We start from the raw sequence: 22,166 nt of genomic DNA on the forward strand, positions 1-22,166 counted from the left end.
TGATTTGACTGAACCCAGATGAGAATTTAAATGCTAGTTTCCTGTGAGCCCAGCTGCAGGGGACTGCTGGGATGCAGCACATCAAGTTTGGCCCGTCAACACTAAAGTTCTTCTGAGGCTATCTGGCCCACATTCACTCACTGGTTAGCTAAGCCATTTCTGAGCCCAGGAAAATGCCAACCCACCTCCAATTCTCAGAAATGTTAGCAAAATAAGATTCAGAGAGCATTAAATTAAGAGCAAAATGAAAACAGAACAGGGCAGAGAAAGGAGTTTGTTGTTGCAAACAGACTACAAGGCAAGGAAAGCTTGATTTTTATAAGTGTCTACATTTATTGTAAAAACTACATGTGATAATGGATGAGCTTTAAGATTGTAATGGGTATCCTTCCAGTAGATAAGAAAAAAAAAATGTAGGCCCTGCTTCTGACACAGTGACTCATGTCACAAATTGCATGTCACTGAAGTCCAGAGAAATACTTGCACAGATAATCATAAAGAACAGCAATGGAAATAAGGCCACCATTAGAAACACACCATGTGAGAGTACTGGGTCCACGTAGTTCAAGTTAGCTCACTTGCAGTCACATCCAGGGACACTGTACGTGCTGATCAGAATCTCATCTGAGTCCTCCTTTACTGCAACTTTACATTGTGAGTACTGACAATCACTACTGTCCTACCTACCATAAAGTTAAAGTTATACTGATGCTACACCCACCATGAGCAAAGGTAGATACAATCATGGTAGCCATGATATGCTAGCGCCTTCTGGGGAGATTTTCAGTGCCACAACTATCAGGTAAACATGTCATTCCCTCTCATTTTTTTGATAGCTATGCAGCTAAGCATCTGTTTGTGCCTTTGACAATTGTCACTGACACTGCTGCTACCACAAGAAGAAAACTTAAGAAGACAAAGACAGGCAGATATCTTCACACATGCATCTTTGCCTTCCCACATCTACCTTGTGTTGATGGCCAGAAGAGTGTGTTGGAAATATAAAGGCCTGAGATGCATATGGAATGCACTTTATGTTTACCTTCTGGAAATCTCTACTGTCCTGCAGCCAAAAATCATTATTTTCCTGCTTCTTTCCCACCATTTTTATTACATTTACAGTGGCTCTACAGCTGGCACAATTTAAAATACCGTTTCCAAGGCATGACAATGGTTGTGGCAGTTCATTGCTGCATTTCTAATTGTCTCATTTTGCCCTGCATCTACATGATTTAGAATTCTTTACGATGCTTTATAAATGGGTCTCCATTAAGTAAGCCATAGAAATCTTTTAACCTAAGGTCAATGTTTGGCTTATAGTGACTATATTTAAATACGATTAGTGGAACTCTGCATTCTGATTAAGCAATTCCATGTAAAGTAAACTCACTGTAATTTAATTTTTTTTTGAACTGTAGGCAGAGTATGAGATTCACATTTCTTTAGTAAAACTGAAGGGGTGGGAATGTGATTTGATTACAAGAGTAAATATAAGATCATATGATTGAAAAATTAATAGCTTCCCTTATTCTGATTTAATCTGTTAAAATAACTTTAGAAAAGGCTCAAGGCCTGAAATATTTGACTACTATTCAGTAAACCAGCCAAAGAGCTTAGCAGAGTCCCCCGTGGAAAATCCTTGATTGACTTTCTGCATAATAACTGAATACTTAGGTTTTCAACCAACACCTTTATGCAGCATTTTCTTACACATTCTTACACATTTTGAACAGCTGAGAATTTATTGGGCTTTTTCCTGTTGAAAAAAATCTGGTGTATTTCAATGGAGTGTTTATTGTTAACCAAATTCAGACTCCAGGGACAACTAATGTTTTCTATCCTAGATAAATCCACACTGAGAATTAGACAATGTCACAACTGAGTCCCATCAAATAGATCACAATAGGTCATTTACATTTGGTGAGGAAAGATTTGTCTAAGGAAGTCTTGAGTTAAAAAAAATGTAACTCTATTACATCTAGTGAAAAATATAAAGCACATTTTCCTCCAAAAAGTAATATGTGCAAGATCCATTGAAACCTTGGCTTGAAAATCTTTGTTGTATGGGTGCGGAACAGCTAACTTCTTATTCAGAGTGTTTGCTGATGGGAGATGGAGTACTATTCCACTGAGATACCAAATAAAAACTATTCCAGGTCACTCCTGAAAATTACTCCTGACTAAAAGAGCTGAAGGATGGAGTTCAAAAGAGCCAATAGTTTGAAGTTTAATTGCCTCAAGTCCTATACAGCTCTCTGTACTCCTTCACATACTGTTACCCTCTAGGTAATAACAATAATGTATCCTATTGCAGGTGACTGAGTTGAGTAATGGTTTCTTCTGGCAGAGCCTCATGTCTCAGGTCATGGGCAATGCAGTACTCTGGATTGCTTTGGGTCAGTTGAACACACTGAAGGACTGTGGAGAAGCTTGTGTTGCCATTGCAAAAACATGCCTGTATGAAGAAAGTCTCCAATATTATCAGTCAAACACATCTTCTTACCTTTAAATGCACTTTAACAAATTACCAGAAATTCCATGGTGTTTCTCCATAGTCTTTATGCATTTAAACCCTGGAGACGATAGTAATAGCATTCAGTGTAATGGCAACAAACCACTGTCAGAGAATGAGGATATGTCCAGAGTTAGGGTAAGATCTCCCCAGTGCTGTAGAAGACAGAAACACACAGAAACAAACAAAAAAACCCTCCAGTCATCATTCAACTTTATCATTGTGATTTCTTAAGGATTCTTTAGCATCTAGCATCTAATAATCTGCATTACCCCAGGCTGACATAGAGCTCCTTGTGGACACAGCCATTTCTTTGATGCAAAGAAAAATGACAGCCCAAGCAGGTATTGTCAGAAAATCTTGTATGTAATAAAGATATACGCTGCAGTTAAATCTCCAATGAGGTCTTAATACCAGTCATGAGGGCTACCTCCATAGTAGCAATGACAAGCTGTGTTTGTCCTAACAGAGGGGTTCAATTACAATCCCTTCTCCATTTGCAAGACCTACAGATGTGTTTCCTGTAAAGTAAGTAGTTAAACCTTTAGTTAATGTTCAACTTGTCCAATGCCAAAACTGGTAAAGGATTGTGATTATTGGTCCAGTTCACTCCATGCTGATTTCCTGCAAGCCAAAGATGGCAGGGCAGTGAGCTTCCCTGCTACACAGCCCAGGACACAGGTTATGGATACAGGTTTGCCTGTTCTAAATTGATCAAAAAGGGAATCCAGGAAACCTGCAGACACATATACAACCCCTCCAAAAATGGCAGAGTCCTCAAGAATGGCAGGTTTGCCTCAGGGCTTGACCTGAACCTTCCTTTCAAACACTTAGCTTTCAAATGCAGAGCCTGCTCCCTCTTACAAAGCTGCCATGTCATAGTTTGCCAAGGGTAGGGCTCAAGATCCATCTCCCCACTAGATATCCACAGCCGGAGGATAGCCTTGGGAAAATATCCCTTCCCAAGAAATTGAAAACATTTGCTCGTGACTTGCAGCTACTTTTTGTGATGCACACATTATTCAGAGTTTCCCCTCCCAGGTCTCTCCGTGGTGTGGAACGGGAGATACGCCAGGAGGGTAAAGATTTGGACTACCTGCAGCTACTGAAACAGTCATTAATTTCCTGCTTCAGTTGCACATATCTTCAAACTAATTTATACAGAAGGTCAAATAGATGTCTGGAAGAGCTGGAGAAGGAAAATACCACCTCCTAAAACTCTCTTACACCGACCACTTCTCTTCTTTACATCAAGTTGAATTTGAACAGAACAGAAATGTTTTTTCTGGGTCTGAGTAGCTTGTTACCTCCAGCGGTACCAGAGGTTCATCTGTGGAAAGAGTGTAAGAAACAGGGCATATAACACAGTTCTTCCCCTGACACACCTTCTGCATTTCTGGCAATCAGTGATTTACCATTTGGGCTGGAGGCTGTAGCCAGTGTTTATTAGCTACAAACAAATCTATCCTACATGAATTTGTCTAATCTGTCTTCTAACTGATTTAAACCTTTGGCCTCCACGATATGTTGTGATTAAGAGTTTCATGACTTAATTACACATCGAATTAAAAAGTCCTTTCTTTGGTCTGTTTAAAACCTCTGCCTGATACTTTTATTAGCTTCTCCTTGCTTCTTTTATTACCGGAAACGATGAGTAATCCTCCCTGTTCCTCATTCTTCATGATTTTATGGACCTATATTACCATTCATCTCTTTTCCAATCTATTAGTCTCTTCTTCTACAGAAACTGTTCTATATTTCTCATCAGCTTTATTTCCCTCCCTTCTATCTTTTTCCAGCTGTGGTCACCAGAACTGCACATAATGAACAGAGGCATAATCTATTTTGTTTTTTGTTTTAGTTCCTTTCAAATCATTGCTACCTCTCTTTCTCTCTTTTTGACCATCACTGAACACTGAGCTGCCTTTTCAGGGAATTATCTAGTGACTCCTAGACCAATTTTCTGAATAGCAGCAGCTCAGTTAGATCGCCACTCTGTTCATAGCTAGGGTGGGTTTTTTCCCCTGTACGTATTATCTTGCATATATGAATATTGTACTTCATATGCCATTTTATCACTTGGTCATGCAATATTGTTAGTGCCTTCTGAAACTCTTTGCAGTCCACTTTAGACTGTGTAAAGCCATACATGATTTTTGTACTATTCGTGTAGGAACAGCTGTGGAATTTCACTAGCGGTCACTGCTGAGCTTAATGAGCAGCACCGGTCCCAGCTGACATCCTGGTGAGATCCCACTGATGAGGTCCCTCCATTTTTCCCTCTTTCCATTTTATCTGATGACTCATTTGTTTATTTAACAGCCTGTGCTGAGTGGCTTTGTCAAAAGCTTTTCAGAAATCACTATTATCCACATGGTTCTTTATTCCACTAGGTGTGGTGGCTGATGTAGGTGACAGAGAGCACATTGTAAGCATCAGTTCAACTGCATCCACTTGTTTTCCCTTTGTACTCTAGGGTCTAAGCCATCTAATCCTGCTAATTCACTATTAATCATTTCATCAGCTGGTTGTTCAGCTCCTTCTCCTGATATTTCACCTTCACACAGTCCCTCAGGTTGTCCCCTGTAAAGATATTCTCCTACATGGGAACTTCTGTATGATCCGCTATAGAAAATGCTAGCAGGGTAACGTTCAGTGTTATAGCTGCTGCAAAACACCTCTCCCCATTTTTTCAGTCATATACATTGGTTCTCAAAGCCCTCTTCTTGCCACTGGAACCGTAAAGACAACAGCAGAAGGATTGCTATCTCTACAGCCACTCATTCCCCATGAGACACCCAAGCCTGTTCTTACGTATCCCTGCATTAGCAGACAATCTGGTGTGCAACCTTTCTCTCTTTCACTGGCTTTTCCTCAAAAGAACAGTCAGAAATCTATTTAAGCACTGTACTTCAGCTATCATCTGCACAAGTTGCAAGGAGCGCATTTTTTTCCAGGGAATCTTTCAAGAGTTTTCCAAGCCTTAGCCATGAAGAAATAGTTACCCCCTACCTGTTGGCCAAACAGCTGCTGTAATTTGATTCCTGCTCTTTTCTTTTTGGTTCCTATTCTCCTGGAGAATTGCTAACTATTGCTGAAATTTGTATTGTGCCTGTTTTTATTAATTCATCAAATGCCAATGAACTGGTTCCTCATTCTGTTTGACCAGCTGTTTCATATAATCTGTTGTTACATTTGGCTTTAAAAATCTCCCAGGAGGAGCACAATAACTCAAATTTGTCAGATCTGCAGTAATTCATGAAAGATGGTTAGTATGTGGAAATCCACATTTCTTAAATGCAAGTATCAAGATACCAGTTCTACTGTTGAAACCAAGATGGGACTTCCAACATAACCCACTTGTCACTTACAATTCCCCCACTCCCCTTCATATTACTGCGTAGCCTGAAATTTTCTGTGTCTGGTCTTAGTCCAGAGTTCAATGTATTCCCTTTCAAGAGTGAAGAAAATCTGTTCAGATTAGCACCGCACAATCCAAAAAATTTAAGAAAATCACTCAGATGCTCCTTATACTCGGATAACTCAAGAAACATTTTCTTTAAAGCCTCACATTTGGCATGTGTCTAAGAGGAATGTGTGGTTTGCCCTGATAGAAGAAATATGGTAATGAATGTTCAAACATTTTCTACTTTGTAATTTGTAATTGTCCTTACTGGTTTAGCAATAAGTATATAAGTATAATGTTAAGAGAGTTTTTAGTTATGGTTATTTGACTGCAACACAGATCTTTTTGTTATCTTATTTGACTCAGGAGTTACATAAGATGTCATTTGGAAACTACTGTCTGGCATTATACAATGTCAAATGCATATACCCTGAAGAGAGTCTCAACATTTTCTTTACAAAAACTGTGGCTCAATGCTTTTTTTCCAGCAGCACCTTCTCACCTGCACAACTCCATATAAACAGTTCAAGCTCACAGGCATAAACTTCAATGTGAAATAACGGATTTTTAAATCCATTCTGGTATTTATGGGAAGTGTAGTTAAATGCAATTAGATAGGCACTAACCAGTTCTTTCAGAAAAGTTCAACTCCCTGATAGCATAAAGCAATATAGCATCAATGAACAATTAGTTATATTAGTTTAGGCCTCATCTTTGGATTCAACTGGTCTGGATATGTTTGATGTCATCCAACACATGCAGCCTGGTAGCATGAGGGCAGTTACGTCTATGTGGAGATCTCCTAAAAGCAGCCTAAGATCATCCCTACACTGGAAAGTAAGGTGGACATACAAGCTGGCTTCAAGCACACTTCTCATCCACTCTACATGGCCTACGCATCCGTGCCTTCCTTGGAGGAACCCCTCTTGGGCTGCCTAATGGACACCTGGCATTGTCCATCCTTCCTGCATGCAGCCCACTGACAGGAGAACCTGGGCTCCAACTCTGGCCACTGAACTTCAAACTCCTCTGCTTTAGAGAGTCAGAAGTCCTCCCGGCCACCGGTCCTCTGGTACACGCATGCAAACAGTGTGGGGTGGGAGCGGGGGGGGAACACAAGCCTAGACTTCAGAGCAGGTTCAGAGCCAGAGTGTCACACAGAAGCTGATGCTGGCTCCACAGCCTTATGGGCAGTGGCAGGTAGGGGCCAGGAGCGATGTCTTCAAGGTCAGGACTGGCACAAGTACTCTTAGACTGCCCACCTCACATGGCTGAGAAGCAGCGTGTTAACAGCTGGCAATGGAAGAAATATCAGCTGTGGGCAGAAGAGCTTCTGTCCTGCTGGGTACCCCAGAAGCAGCTCATTAAAGAAACAAAAGGGCATGCCCCACCTCTCCCCTCTACACCTACAACACAGTTGTACGCCACAAATCTGCACAGTTTCAACCCGTGCAGCAGCCTGAAATGCAGAAGATGCAGAAGTGGGCATACTGCCCTTTAGCTTTGACGTCTAATCCTGTGTGTCCTAAGGAGACAGGCTCTTCAAAGCACCCAGCTGCTGCTCCAGGATCTCGTACATAACTGACTTGCTCAGAGAACAAGGAACATCTTTTAGCTTCATTACCAGTAGGTAACCCTGCTGACTTTAGATGCAGTGAGATCCCTGGTTTAGCTTCCTTGTGGGAATGACTGCTGACAAATAAAACATAGCCAGCTTGCGGTTAAAGCACAGGATCTTTGCTCTATTCCTGGAATTGCAGCAGATTTCCTGTGTGGCTTTGGACAAGTCACGTAAGCCACAGTATTCAAACCTGGGGCCAAGCCACTGGGTGCTCAGCAGTTTGAAAATCAGGTGTTTGTTTATTTGTTTAAGTATAGATTTAGGACCCTTATTTTTGGCATCCATTTTTTTTAAATCTTCAGCCTATGTGTCTCAGATTCAACACCTATACGGCCATGTTACACAACCAGCCAAAGCTCCTGTCAAATTCGGGGAGACCACTGTGTTCCCTGGATGTTAGGCAACTTATCTACGTACAAATTTAGGTGCCTGTCTTTAGTTTACAAGGCTGATCATGTGGGGATTCATCTCTTTGAGCCAATAACTTCCACCTACAAATGAAGAGGACCCAGGAACACACTTCTATCTCTTCAGGCCTTTCAGAGGCTCAGCATGTTATAGGTGGAAAAGCTCTAATCCCTTATCCAAACAGAGAAATGCAAAAATGATCATTTGTACTGATGTTTATTATACCTTTGTAATTACACTTGATTTGGACAGTCATCGAATATGTTTTTTGTATTCTCAGTGGGGAAAAACTCAACACTTGCTGGGAAGAAAGGTCTAGCAGTTGTTCTCACCCTGAACTAGATTTTTTTTTCTGAAAAAGGAACCCCAGAATTTGCCTTCTAGTTTTTTGTTCCCACTCCTCCCCAAGATATAAGCCTTCTGTCAGGATCCAATCACCAGAAAATGTAATCTAAGACCTTTTTAAACAGAAAAATGCAAGGTAGAAGTCCAAAACCACTAATTATTTTTCATTCCTTGTTTTAAATAACCTGTCAAAATAAACAAATACCTTCTAGGCTGAGACTTTCTACAGCAATTTTTAGTCCTGGCTGAATTTTAACAGCCAACTTATAACAACAATACACTCTTATTGGTAGTGGCATGTATGCTACCACGGTAAAAATATTTTTCAATGATGTGCAGACACTGTATGGTATTTAAATAGAAATATCCTTTTTATTTTTGCTGACAGACTCCTCAGGCAAAGCCAGCTGATTGGAGAAGCAGAACTTTTATTAGCATACCCAGGGGCCAGCGGGCTGGATGCTGTGTTAAACACGCTGCTCTCACACAGGAGGGGGTTGTCAGGAAGGAGAAATAGGGTATCTAATCTTAGTCCCCATTAAGACCTGCATAGTAGAGCCTAACAGAAGACACCAATGACGCATTTCATACCCCAGAAGATGGAGGACTGTTTGTTTTTTTCCCAATATGCAGTAGACCTGTTGGATATGTGGCAAGAAGCAGGTACAAAAGCAGGTGAACTCTCTAAAAGTACTGGTGGCAAGTGAGATTTCCTAGCAAAGTGGATTAAAAATCCAAGGGAATCTTTAAACCAAATATTGGCTTTTGTAGAACAACAAAACCAGGATAGTGTTTCCACTCAGCCATAAAAGTTACTGCGGTTGTGTAATCATGTTGAGTTGTGGCCTTAGGAGAAGTTATAAAGCAGCTGCAGCAAATTAACTTTTCAAAAGTTATTATGGATTGGATGGAATCTAGAAAATTCCCCTATGTTATTTTTTTTAATAAAACTGTAAAATGAGCAACTGTGGATGAGATCTCATCTCAAGCATCTCACCCTGTGCAAGCACGAACCTGAAGAATTCAAGTGGAAATGTAAAGCCAGAAGCTCCCCTCCCCTCAAAAAAGACACCCCCCTCCCAAAAATGGATGGACATCTTTTTTCCTCTCTAAGGGCCCGATCCGTATCCCACAGAATTCATTCAAAGGAATCCCACTATGGGGGCTTAGTAGACCTTAAACAAGATACAAACTTGTGGGGTGATCTCAAATGACCAGCTTCTTGCAAAACAGTTGGGAAACCTCACGCCTGAGAAAGGGGTGTGCAACACCAGAAGGAAACCCACAGGAGGGTTGCCACAGGTGGCACAGGGGCAAATTCTGGATTCAGTAGGATGCTGTAAATGGGAAGTCACTGGTTCTCAGGTTAAAAGGCAGCACTCTATCATCTCCTGGGTTCCAGCAAGCCCAGAGCTCAGCTGGAGCAACACATCCTGACCTCACCTGGGAAGAAGTTACAGTCACTCAACTAATAGGAGGCACCTCGACTTTCTAGGAGGAGGCAGCTGCTGACCTTATCCAAAGTGTAATTTGGGAAAGAACAACACAGCCTTGCAGACCACCTTGAGGCTGCTGAGCCCAGGGAGTAAGTAGAAGACAGAGGGTCCAGGCAACAGCAGGAAAAGAAACCAACAGTACTGCGTAAGAAGTTGTGAAGTAAAACAAAAGAAGACATTGGCGTCATGGTCACTGCAGTCATGAGTATTTGGACTAGAAAATTTGTTATGTGGGAGATGAACAGGCTTGAAAACTCCTGGACTGAGCCGTGAGAAAACCGCACAGTAATAGTCAGAAACATGTGGGGTGGGGGAGGCAGGCATAGTAGAAAAGAGCAGCATGTCTTAATGTTTGAAATGAAATCCATACTGCAACTGTTTTAGGACAAATGCCTTACATCTTAACCCATAAAAGCTCTTGAATTAGACCTTAAAGGAGCAAGTCACTAGAAACACATTACCTCTAACTTTTTTCCATATTGTCTTGCCCAATCAGTGGTCTGAAACGTACATACCTGTCATTTGACTCATCATGTATAACAAAATGTGAAGCACTGGAGCAACTCTAGGACCTGGAGTTCTAGGTTCTTGTGGCTGCATGAGGTGACAGTCTCAGAGCACTTGGGTTCATGTTGGGTCTAAACACAATAGAAAGAAGTCAGTGCTTCCAATGTATGCACCCTCTGAGTATTTAGAAACAAACCTGAATTAACAGTGCCTATAGCACCCTTAAGAACAGGGTCCACGGCATTTCCATGTCTATTCAAAGTCAGCTAGTGTACCAAATCTGAAGGATCTGTCCCATTATAATAGTAATATGTGACATGTACAATGTTTCAGACCTTCAAAGTGTTCTCTCGGCATAAATTAATGACTTCTCACCAATGCTCATGTAAGACAGGTAAGTGTTCACACAAATAGGGAAACCAAGACCCCATTCAGAATGTATTTATAGAGTGACCTAGTTACATTTGGGCATGTTAGACCGCGTTCTTGCCTGAGGACAGTTTTCAGATGTGACACAATTTGCAAGTCACTGAACTACAGATGTAGTGTTGTGGATGGCCAGACGGCCAAGCTCCCCTATGATCATCTTTCCTGCATTCAGTCAGAAGGGTTGCTTCAAACATTTTCAAATATTTAACGCAACCATTCTGGAAAGAGAAAGCTGGGTTTATCTACCAAAGAACTTGAAACAGAAGACACAGATGCCTTGCATATAGAAAAAAGCCTTTGCATACAAAAATGCTTTTGACAAAATGTGGGCTATTTTTAATATCTATAGATCAGCCTCCTCAGAGGCAAGGAATGATAGAGGTGGACTGAGGGACTAACAGAAACTAGTGGCACTGTTCTTTGCAAATTAGTTTAGAAAAAATGTCAATTTTCGGGCAATCATTAGAAAGTAAAAGAGTTCAAAGTCCCTTCCCTCTTCGTGTTTCATAACTCAGATCTTGCCTGTTTAATTTCCCGCTTGTCTGGGGCAATGGTTGTTTCTTTCACTGTCTCTTTACACTGCCTAGTGACAAAAGCGTTAAAAGAGCCTCTGAATTAGTGATGGCTGTCCACTGGCCTACAGGCCCATGGTAGCATGTGAACTACTTACAAGGGATCTGGGAAGAGTGGCTGAGGAGAAGAGTTGTCACTACACTTATGCTGTGCTTCACCTTTGTTAAGAATTTTGTAGGGGTCCACTAATAGGGAGACATTGGAAAACACTGCTCTAAATAAGCTTGTAATGACATTTATCAAAATATCAGCTGACGTATTAAAGGATACAAGCTCTCCTCACAGGCCTTGTTCCTCATAACACAAACAAAATTACTATGGAAAAAATAGTTTTCTTAGTAGACTTATGGGTTATGGATATCTAATATCTAAAGTAGTAAAAAAGCAGGAGGTAAAAAAGAGATTACCTTAATGTAGTCTGAATGACTTTAACCCATGTTAGAAAACAGGGGCAAATAAACCTGAAGGATGGGTGGATCATCCCCACATGGCATGACAGCCCCTTTAAAGTCAGCACGTGACTATTCTGCACCTCTGCTGGAAGGAGATCCTAAAATACACCCACCACACACCATCACTTCCAGAATCTTCACTTGGTTGCAAACTTCCTATTGCTTCTGGCCCAGAAATAGGGACAGAAACGAATTCAACTGCAGGATCTGGTTTGCATTGTTTGCTCTTGATTTGTTTGGCGTGCAGAGGGCAGTGTTTTCAAAAAGCCTCCGTGACACTACAACTGTTCTCTAATGAAATGTCAGTGGGAACTTTACCACTGACTTCGTTGGGAACAGCTTTAGGTCAATGCTAGGCTCTTTCTGGGAAAAAAAAGCAGCCCAACAAAAAAACAACAAAAAGCCCTCAATCTTTATTTTCTTTAAAATGATGTCTTGTAAGTGCATTACAGAGTGATGCCAGTCCAAGGGGGGCAGGAAAGAATGCTGAGAGATGAAATGCAGAATTTCCTCTAAAAATCAAGTGCAGAAAGCAGCCAGTGGCTTGCCATTTTTGCAGTGTATAATCGGCAGGAAGCTTGTCACAGATGCCCTACACTCTCCAAACAATGTTTCAGTTTCTCTTTCCCTTCAGAACATTTTCTGAGAGTCCCCCTCGCCAGCTATCTCATCAGTCCTCTGGTATTTTCCCCTGGGGCCTTCAGTTCCTTGTCTAACCATGCCCTCTTACATATATCCCCTTTCGCACATCTAGGTCTCCATTAACCTTTCTCACTTTCCTTCATACCATCACAGTTTTAATTCAGGTCACTTCATTTTTCCATCTCAGTGTAAGCATGTAATTGTGTCTGAGAATCTGTACTACCCTTATCAGTATGAATGATGGTTCTCATTTCTACACTAGTCCAATAAGGATGAAATCTTCCCATTAAAGAGCCTTTCCCAAAGTGAACACTGTTTCCCAATTAGTTTATTGAACAAAAATGATGATCCCATTGCTAGGACCTGGATTCCCTGTAATGTTCAGTTTGTACTTGCCACAGGCCCCATCCAAACCTTATTCAGAATTAGTGGAAGTTTTTGCATCACCTCCAAAGGACTTAGGATTGCATTGTAGCTTGTTATGGGATAATTTTGTATTCTCCTACATGAACAGTCTTGTTCCCAGTTACTCCTGCATATTTCTGCTGGGTGTTGTATCCTCACAACGGGTGTTGCACAGTAACAAGAATTTTCACCCTCAAATATACCTTCCTTAAAGCCCACTTATTGTTTCAGGAAAGTGCTTAGTTCCTTCAATTGTTTTCCTATCAATAAAATTTCACTCATGAATACATTTTCCATGCTCATGGCAGGTTTTACCTTTAAAGCAGGCAAACAGAAAGGTAGTTGGCCCATGCAAACTCAACTGATGCTTGGCTTTATGCTAGCATGAATGAAAGATTTTATGGGTGCCACACTGTTCACTTCTGGCACTGAATGGCTCAGTAGCTGAGATCATATGCAAACCAACTGCTCTTCCAGGTGACATGTTCATTGTCCCTATAGGAACACTCTGCATCCAAACTCTATGCAAACACACTACAGGGAACAAAGCTGGCTCATCTCCATAAAACAGTCATAGGATTGGAACAGGAAGCTGATGCATTGTGTGCTATATTTTTTCCTCTATTTTTCAGAGAAAAAATATCAGAAAAGAAGGAAGATATGGGCCATTAAGTCTGCAGTGCAACCAGGTTGTAGTCATGAACTGAGAACAGGAGCTGGTCACCAGCTTCTTGAAGACGTGGCAGTAAATGGGAAAAATAAAAAAAATCAATGGCTATGGCCTCCATCTTCATAGCCATATCTCCATCCAGTATGAATTTGGGCTGCTCCAGTAGAATCAGTGTAGATCACTGAGGGTCTGACTATAGGCCTCCTAAGTCCAGACTTGCTCCAGGTCATTTTAGTGAATAACAGTGTACACAGGCCACCATTTTCCAGGTGACTTAAGGCTGCCCAATACCTGAATCGATCTGAAAATCCTAGCCTGAATATCTTCAGCGGCAGCAGAAAATGACTGTCTGCTTCTTATACACATTATCTGTTTTAATAAACAGAATTCCTACAAAAGAAACCCCTTCTGTCTCTAAAGAAAATCCATACACTCTTCTAAGGTGACTTTGTTGTTCATGAATGGTACCTGCGTGCAGCCAGAGTTCTCTGCTTGTTACAAATAGCTCCTAAGCTACATACATTAAAAAGCAGTTTTAAAGCAAGAAAATAGCTTGAAAGGAATGAATGCTTAAGCAGAACACCATCTAAAGAGTCATTCATACCAGCTCAACAGCTTTATTACCCCTCGGTCTACTTTATTGCAGACTCAGAGGAGTAGAAGATATGGATAATAGCCACTCATGCCTTAATTTTCACCCTCAATCCAAAAGTTTATTTCTCTGTTTTCCACTTTGCATGGAACAGCCAAGCCACTTACGTAATCGCTGAAGGCAACTGCCCACTTCTTACAGAAACCCTAAAGAGATGCAGTGGTGATGCAGTCATACATAAACAATAGCTTGTTTTACAGAAGAACTGTTTGTTATATACTGTTTATAGATGAGTCCCAGATGTCTTTTCTTACATGTTCATCTGCATATAGTCATCAGTTTTGGCAAGGACAGCATGGAGCATGGTAAATCAGCATTGATCAGGCTCACAGACTATTCTGGAATTTTCATTGCAGAGGGCTATTTGTCATGGCTTTGACCAATAAAAGTAGTGAAGCAACACTTGTGCTATTTTAGAAGTTCAGACCATTTTGAAGCATGCCATCTAGACTCCTGGGCTCTGCAGTCTAGCTCTTCAGAGGAGATGTTTTCAACCTGCTTACCAAAGACCAGTGGAAAGATTTCAGAAAATGGGTGCAACAGGCTTGTAATTAGTTGTTTCTTTAACGTACCCCACCCACAGAAGCAACCAAAGGAGCCAACAAAATGGGGGGAGAGTGGATCAAAACTGCAAGAGTAGTCCTCTTTTAATTTAATTTAAAATTGATTGCAAGTGTAAACCATCAGCAATAATACACCAGAAAATGCTGTTTCTTAAAGAAAGAGTTGGTGACCTTCAGTGGAGCAGGTTGGCAGGCACTGCCCTGGCATCTCCTGGTTATCTTGGCCTTGCAGAATAATTAGTACCTCAGACATGTCCTTCTCATTCTCTTGCACTTTCCCAGCAGCAGGCCAGTTTACGCAATGGTTCTTCTAACCAGTTTGCTGACCATTTAGTTTCTTAGATACTTCCACTGCCCCACATGCAGAAAGAGGACTCAATGCATAGCTGTAGCAGCTTGACTCACAGTACAGGTCCCTCTCTTTTTCAGGTGCGGTGCTTGACTCACAAAGGATCCTGATGCACCATTCCTCTGCTGGGAAATGGCTGGATTTGTTACTGCTGTTACCCATGGGATGTTATTACTTACTGTTGTACCATGTTGCCTGAGAAACTCAGTCTTCAGGTTAGTTCTTCTAAGAACACATAAATCAACATAATGACCAGCGACTATTTGACCGATATAATGAATGCTTATAACAAATTTGTTTTAACAAGCTCTGGTCAGGTTTGTCGTTATCTCAACCCTTCGTGCCCCACATTGGGCGCCAAAAAGGACTGTCGTGGTTTAACCCCAGCCAGCAACTAAACACCACGCAGCCGCTCACTCACTCCCCCCCACCCAGTGGGATGGGGGAGAAAATCGGGAAAAGAAGCAAAACCCGTGGGTTGAGATAAGAACGGTTTAATAGAACAGAAAAAGAAGAAACTAATAATGATAATGATAACACTAATAAAATGACAACAGCAATAATGAAAGGATTGGAATGTACAAATGATGCGCAGTGCAATTGCTCACCACCCGCCGACCGACACCCCGCCAGTCCCCGAGCGGCGAATCCCTGCCCCCACTTCCCCGTTCCTATACTAGATGTGATGTCACATGGTATGGAATACACCGTTGGCCAGTTTGGGTCAGGTGCCCTGGCTGTGTCCTGTGCCAACTTCTTGTGCCCCTCCAGCTTTCTTGCTGGCTGGGCATGAGAAGCTGAAAAATCCTTGACATTAGTCTAAACACTACTGAGCAACAACTGAAAACATCAGTGTTATCAACATTCTTCGCATACTGAACTCAAAACATAGCACTGTACCAGCTACTAGGAAGACAGTTAACTCTATCCCAGCTGAAACCAGGACAGTATCTTACTGTGCTAGGAACAGCAAACCCCCTGACTAAACTCTGGTCCAGAGACTTTATGGACAGTGACTGAAGACAATAAATGGATGTTGGTTAGGCATGCCAGGAGGTAAGGAGAAAATACCACAGAGCACAGTCGGCAGCAGTCATAGTGTACCGCTGTTGTCACAGCTAAGCTGCTGTCACAGAAGCCCAGGGAAGGGGAATGTGAAAGTAAATAATGAAGTAACTTTGCAGGTTTTCCTGGGAAGCTCCCTCACCAAACAGGCACTGTGTAAGAGAGCAGGAAGAACTCAGATTGAAGCTCTAACATTGACATTAGATGCTGGCAACAAGGCAGGTGAGAGATGACTTATCACCAAACATGATGCCACAAGAATGAGGGAGAAAGGCATCTCTCCATCAGGGCAGTGTGGACAAGTAGCTTACATGTAATAGGGAGTAAGACCCTGTATACGGGTTGAACAGAGAGGATTGGCACAGTGAGCACAATATTCCCTAGACTATGTTCTCAATAGAAAGTTATTGAGTAGGGTGGTGGGTAGAGTAAGCCCAGAAAAATGGTGTTGCAGCACTTTGTGGGGTGGAAGAGCAGGAACTGGGCTAGCAGATTTTGGCCTCATTTCCTAAGGAAAGAATTCCAATATGGTCATACTATCCGTGTGTTAGTGTCCATCTCTTGTCCTATTTCATAATCTTTGCATCCATTGACTAAGTTCAGCTACATCTGGCAGGTGAACAGGCACCTCAAAATACAAACCTCCGACATAGTTCATGAAAATAGAGGGCAGGCAGAAGACAGAGACCTTAGAAGAGTCTGCCTTGACAACACCATCCATGGGCTGTGGTATGAATTCACTCTATATTAAACATCATATGGGAGGGAAAGAGGCCATATAAATGATGCCAATGACATAAAAGCTTCCATCAGATACTGCATCTTCCTACATACCAAAGTCAGCCTCCAGATAAAAATCCATCAGAAAACAGGATACATAAGTTCAAATATTATGGAACAGGATAGCAACGTCTATACATTAAAGGTGGCTTACATTAAAGATGGCTTTGTTCCCATGTGCTCATATTTTCCTGAACCCATGCTCCTCTTCCGCATAGAAATTCTGCCTATTTTTAGGATATTTCAGGACTTCCTATGTTTGTTTGGATTTCTGGACCTCTGGCAGATGCAGGGAGACCTGGGCAGCAGAGCTGACAGACTTTTGTACATCCCAGATACTCCCACTATATGAGTACACCCTACCGTACAGCAACAGTGCCTGACTAGTATCTATCATTGTACAAGACACTTACCTGGCAGGTAGACCTCAGTTTTCTGAGCCATGTCAGGGATGCCTGAACAAGAGTTTCATAGCTGGTCTTCACACATAATAAAAGTTCCATGTGCTTTGGAAATGTTGGCTTTGCCGAGCATGTGCAGAACATCATTGTGTGTATCCTGTGCTCCCATGCTTTCATTCTGTAACCATAATGTCCGTACTATCACGTCCAGAAAATGTCAAGAGAAAACATGCAGAGCTATATATGGCTAATAAGGACATTCTGGAAGATTTTTACATAATCCAGAAATGGAAAATGGTGCAGAGACTTAAGCAACAGATGAGTAGAGGCAGAAAGTGGTGAAGGCAGAGATGAGGAGGTAGGAGGGCTACAGGAGTTGTGATGAGGACAGTAAGAGTCTGGGTCCAGTGATGCTGAAGGCGAGGTGGAGGAGACATCAGTGAGGGAAGCAGAGAATTAGTTTGCACAGAAGGATTTGGCCTACTGTTGAATCTCCATTTCCTCCAGCGAACGTGTTTTATGCAGCATGTAAAGCAATAAGGGAAAACCAAAGGAGGGGTATATGTCATATAAGCCACTTCTGAAAGCCTTTTTAATAAAAGGAGGTTTGAGTTGCAGGGCCTCACAGAGCCTCTGCACCACTGTGCTGGCATTTCCACCTAGCAGCAGCATTCCCAGCCACCACCAGCCAAGCAAACAAACAAATAAACAGCTGCCATGTTGTTTGCATTGTAGATGAACTCAGAAGAAAATACAGCTGCAATTAGTTGGCATGCAGCTGTTGAATTAAATCCTTTACTGCCCAGCTATTAGAGCACTGAACCGTGGCTTAAGCTGCAGTAGCTGGATTCAAAGCAAGGGGTGCCGAAGAAGGGGTTAACCCTACACCTGTGTGCATGTTCATAATGTGTATTTTTTCCTGAACACATTATTAGTCTGTTAGCTCATTTAGAGACCATAATGAAGTCATTATGATGCCACCAGTATATTTTGCCAGAAAGCTGGCAATCTTTAATCTGCTTCCTCTACAGCATCTCACAAAGGAAGGGAGAAACCAAAACACTGATTTCAACTAACAATGCATTTATTTGCAGTGCTGGGTCCCAGCACATGCTGAGAAGAAAATGATTTCGTTTATTCTCCCCTCCTTCTGATGGCTTTTACATAACAAGCAAGGCATAGAAGATCCCTCAATGCAGCACAAAGCCACTCCACCTTTTACATGCTTTTCATTTTCTCTGCACCTTCCTATGTCATTTCCTTCAGCTGAGACAACAAAGATGAAGTTAAAAATTCTTTGAAAAAAGCCCTGGCTAATGAGTTGCCGTGCATATACGCGTTGCCTGTAACTGCGTGCGGCTGCACTCATATCTTCTTGGGGAGACAACAATATACACTTAGCAGGGATTTCTAGGAGAAGTGTGCTAGAAAACAATGGTTGGCATGCCAACAAAGAGAACTTTCTGTGGGAGTCAGGGGAAGGTAGGGGATATGGATGAGGACAAAGACAAAGAGGGGCTAATCCACCCCAGTCTAGTTTCCCACTCACCAGTGCATGTGCATTTGGAAACAAGGGGTAAAAATGACTTTTGTCAATCCCTGCATTTGTTCCCCCGTTAAACAAATGCCACTGATGTTTCAAGCTCATGTGGGTAGCATTCAAGGCAGATGCCCAGAGGGGCTGAATGAGCCGAGTTTTCCCATTAGCAATGGCTGGGATGTGACTGGGTCACACTACAGGGGGAGACCTTAGCCACATCTATCATGAAGGGCTCTCCATGCGTAAGGAAATGTACATCCTATATAAAAAACAGAGAGGTGAGTAGGCTGGGAAGCTGAGTCTAAGGGCAGATGGCTACTATGACCATTGTCTTTTCTAAGAGCCTGATCCAAAGTCCAGTGAAGCTTCCCACTGTTTTCGTCACCTAAAAAGATTACCAGAGGGAAGTAATTTTACTAGTTCCAACAAAATGCTGAAAAACTGCACAAGAAATCCTTCCCTGATGCAGAGAGTTAGTAAATTCAATGACTTGGTCAGTTATTTGCCAGATGTTCTGATCACCATTGAGTCCTCCTGAAGCTTCAGTTCAAACTCTTTTCTTCAGACAATGATAACTTTCTGAGTTACTAGATCATACTGCGCGAAGGTGACTTTTCACAAGAGCTCCCATCAGCCACGTCCAATGACTGATAACAGCACAGCAAGATTAGCAAAAAGTTGGGACACCAGTATACCCGAGCCCACCATCCTGCTTCAAGTGGCAAACAACTGCAGCACAACTTATATCTTCCCGCAACTAAAGCATGCAAACCACCATTTTGTGATGATACCCTTGTGTTAAAGCACTAGCAGCACAGCTAAATGCCAGCAGGGCTACTTGCTTTTGGTAGATGGTGCACAGCTGCCAGCAGTGTGCTGGCATGCATGCCACAGAGATCTGAGCATCCCCTTCCAACATACCACTGCATCACAGCCCTGAATTACCACTCCTGTGCTCTCCTCCAGTGCGTTGATGGTGCACTGGTGAGACAGTTATTAGTGGGTCCTAAAGTGGGATAAAAATGAAGATGCTTGCTCATGCCAAGGGAGCAGAAAGCACTGAGGAGCAAGGAGGGCACTGTGTGCAAGTGCGGATTGAAAGAGAAAGAGGCAATGAGTATACCATGGGTTGCTTTTCAACAAAGCAAATTATTTATGATCTCTGGATTTATATGTGGCACATACTGCACAGCTGGGGGACTGTGATCAGATAAGAGGAAGAAGAATAGCCTTGGACTTAGAGCATATGAGCAGAACCAGACAATGTGGCTTTCGTAAATGACTTTTTGACCACCCAGCTCACTGGTGGGCACCTTTGAGAGGGCTACTCAAAGCTGTAGCCTCCAAGATAAATTGGGCACTCCAGTGTGGAGGAAAGGAGAAAGCCAAGGATGGGGAAATTTTCATCCTCAATCACTAGGGACACTCAGCGCAGTGTGTGCATGTTGCTCGTATGGCAAAACTCTGGCATTTTGCCACTCCCTGTGGTCACGTCTAGCCCTGAGAGGCCCTGACAGCTTGTGGGCTCCCTTCTGCTGTGACCCCAGTGCCTGGGCATACAGGTTCCTTGCAGAGAACCTGGGGACAATTAGATGGGTCTGGGACATGGCCTTGAAAGCAAGTGAACCGAGACTCAGAGGAACAGAGCTGAGTGCCTGGGCCCGAGTAGCTGAGCAGGACATGAGTAGGACATCTGCACTCCCACCCTAGAGGTTTTTCATGCTCTGTGCTTTGAACATGGTCCCAGAGCTACTGACCAATATCTCAACATCCACTCTGTGCCTGACAGCAGGAAGTGCTGAACTTAGCACTTACATGCAGGACACTAGATCATCCATTGCACCCTGAAGTGACGGAGATAGGTACACTACACAGCTTCCATGGAGTCAGTGCAGAAGGAAAAACAAAACATAACCATGATTTCAACACACCACACAAGGAGCTTTTGTGCTGATCTATCCCATGACCATACAGTCAAAATGAAGTAGCACTTTCTGGCTGTCAAGGCTGACAACCAGGCAGCTGGAAGCTCTCAGGAAAACTTAGAACCTGCCAAGTCACCATTTCCAGGTGGGAAAAGAAAAGGGCCGTACCCAGGGGGAAATGGAATAACAAATAATAACAAAAATAACAGATGTATGGCAGCCCTTTAGAGTAGTGAAACCAAGACTTCTATTGAGGAACTTTAGCTTGGGGTGGGGAGCGGAGCTGCCCCCAGCTGCAGCATAGGAGAGATACACAGCATCTCTGTCCACCTACAATGGTCAGATGGTGGTGGAGGGGTAGCTGGGAGAGCGAGTGGTGGCAAGGTGGCTTTTTTGTCACCAGTGCAGAACACATAGGTTTATGTGCTTGAAGATCAGGAGCATAAACTTCTTTGGGCTAAATGCTCCATAGTTACCTCAGCCCACAGTTTTGGAGAACCACTTGAATATTCTTCACTCCTGTGCTCCCTGGCAGCACCCTCAAACATTACCTGCCATTGATTTTAACAACAGTCAGATGCCCAAATACTGAATTGATACTATCAGCAGTCAGTCAAGAAGAGCCTAACAGTGCAGGAAAATGAAGAAAGAGCTTCTGAGGCCCAGGTTAATCCCCTGATGCTTAAGTCAGCTTTCTACTATTAATACATATTTATTACATTAATCATTATTTCCTAGCACTGCTGATTAAGAAGAAATTTTGCACTAATTTCTTGCTAATCTTGTTAATCATGAGGCAGGTTATTACTAGAAACTCTCTTAAATTCACTTAATTTTAATTTTATATATACTATGTATATATCCTATAGTTTGTAAATATCCATTATGTAAATTACACTTTAATTTTCTATCTATTTATATCCTTTTTATTCAAGATCACGTGAGTCTATAACATAGCCAAATGCCTTACTGCATCATCTGCAACATTTATAATGCTAGTATCTCCTAGGCTTGAAGCCAGGCGGGTATATGTGTACACTGGTAGCAGCACAAACATACAGGAAAGAGCTATGTCTATACCAACACTGTGTATGTTGAAAAGATTAAACTTCAGTCTTCTCATGCTGCAAACTTGGCTAAGAAAACTCTACATTTAAAAGAAGTAAAAAATGCTGCTTGAAGAACTACTGAAATGTCAAGCAGCATATGAAAGGACTCTGTTTTCATGTCATCTCCATGCCCTAACTCCTTTCACATCCCTCAGGATTATAATTTTTTAAATTGTATTAAAAAAAAAGGCTCAGTCATCTCAAGTGTATAATTTAAATGCCAAGTTCCTGCCTGGATTCACATTTTTCTAGCTCAGTTTTAAATCATTGAAAACAGATTGAATGGGGTGCCGTGTTTGGCAAGCATTGCTGTTTA

The 22,166-nt window shown here is 42.1% G+C and overlaps 1 long non-coding RNA gene across 1 annotated transcript; it reads right to left on the bottom strand.

Moving 5' to 3' along the window:
* Window positions 1-336: 336 nt before the first annotated feature.
* On the bottom strand, window positions 337-21,348 carry LOC128145137 (uncharacterized). The gene is made up of 3 exons (XR_008236354.1): window positions 17,289-21,348; window positions 10,304-10,426; window positions 337-2,667 (listed from the first exon to the last, which is right to left on the bottom strand). It is a non-coding gene; the product is annotated as an uncharacterized LOC128145137 (long non-coding RNA).
* Window positions 21,349-22,166: the final 818 nt, after the last annotated feature.

The sequence above is a fragment of the Harpia harpyja genome, chromosome 8, assembly GCF_026419915.1.
Source record: "Harpia harpyja isolate bHarHar1 chromosome 8, bHarHar1 primary haplotype, whole genome shotgun sequence".
NCBI classification, from domain to species: Eukaryota; Metazoa; Chordata; class Aves; order Accipitriformes; family Accipitridae; genus Harpia; species Harpia harpyja.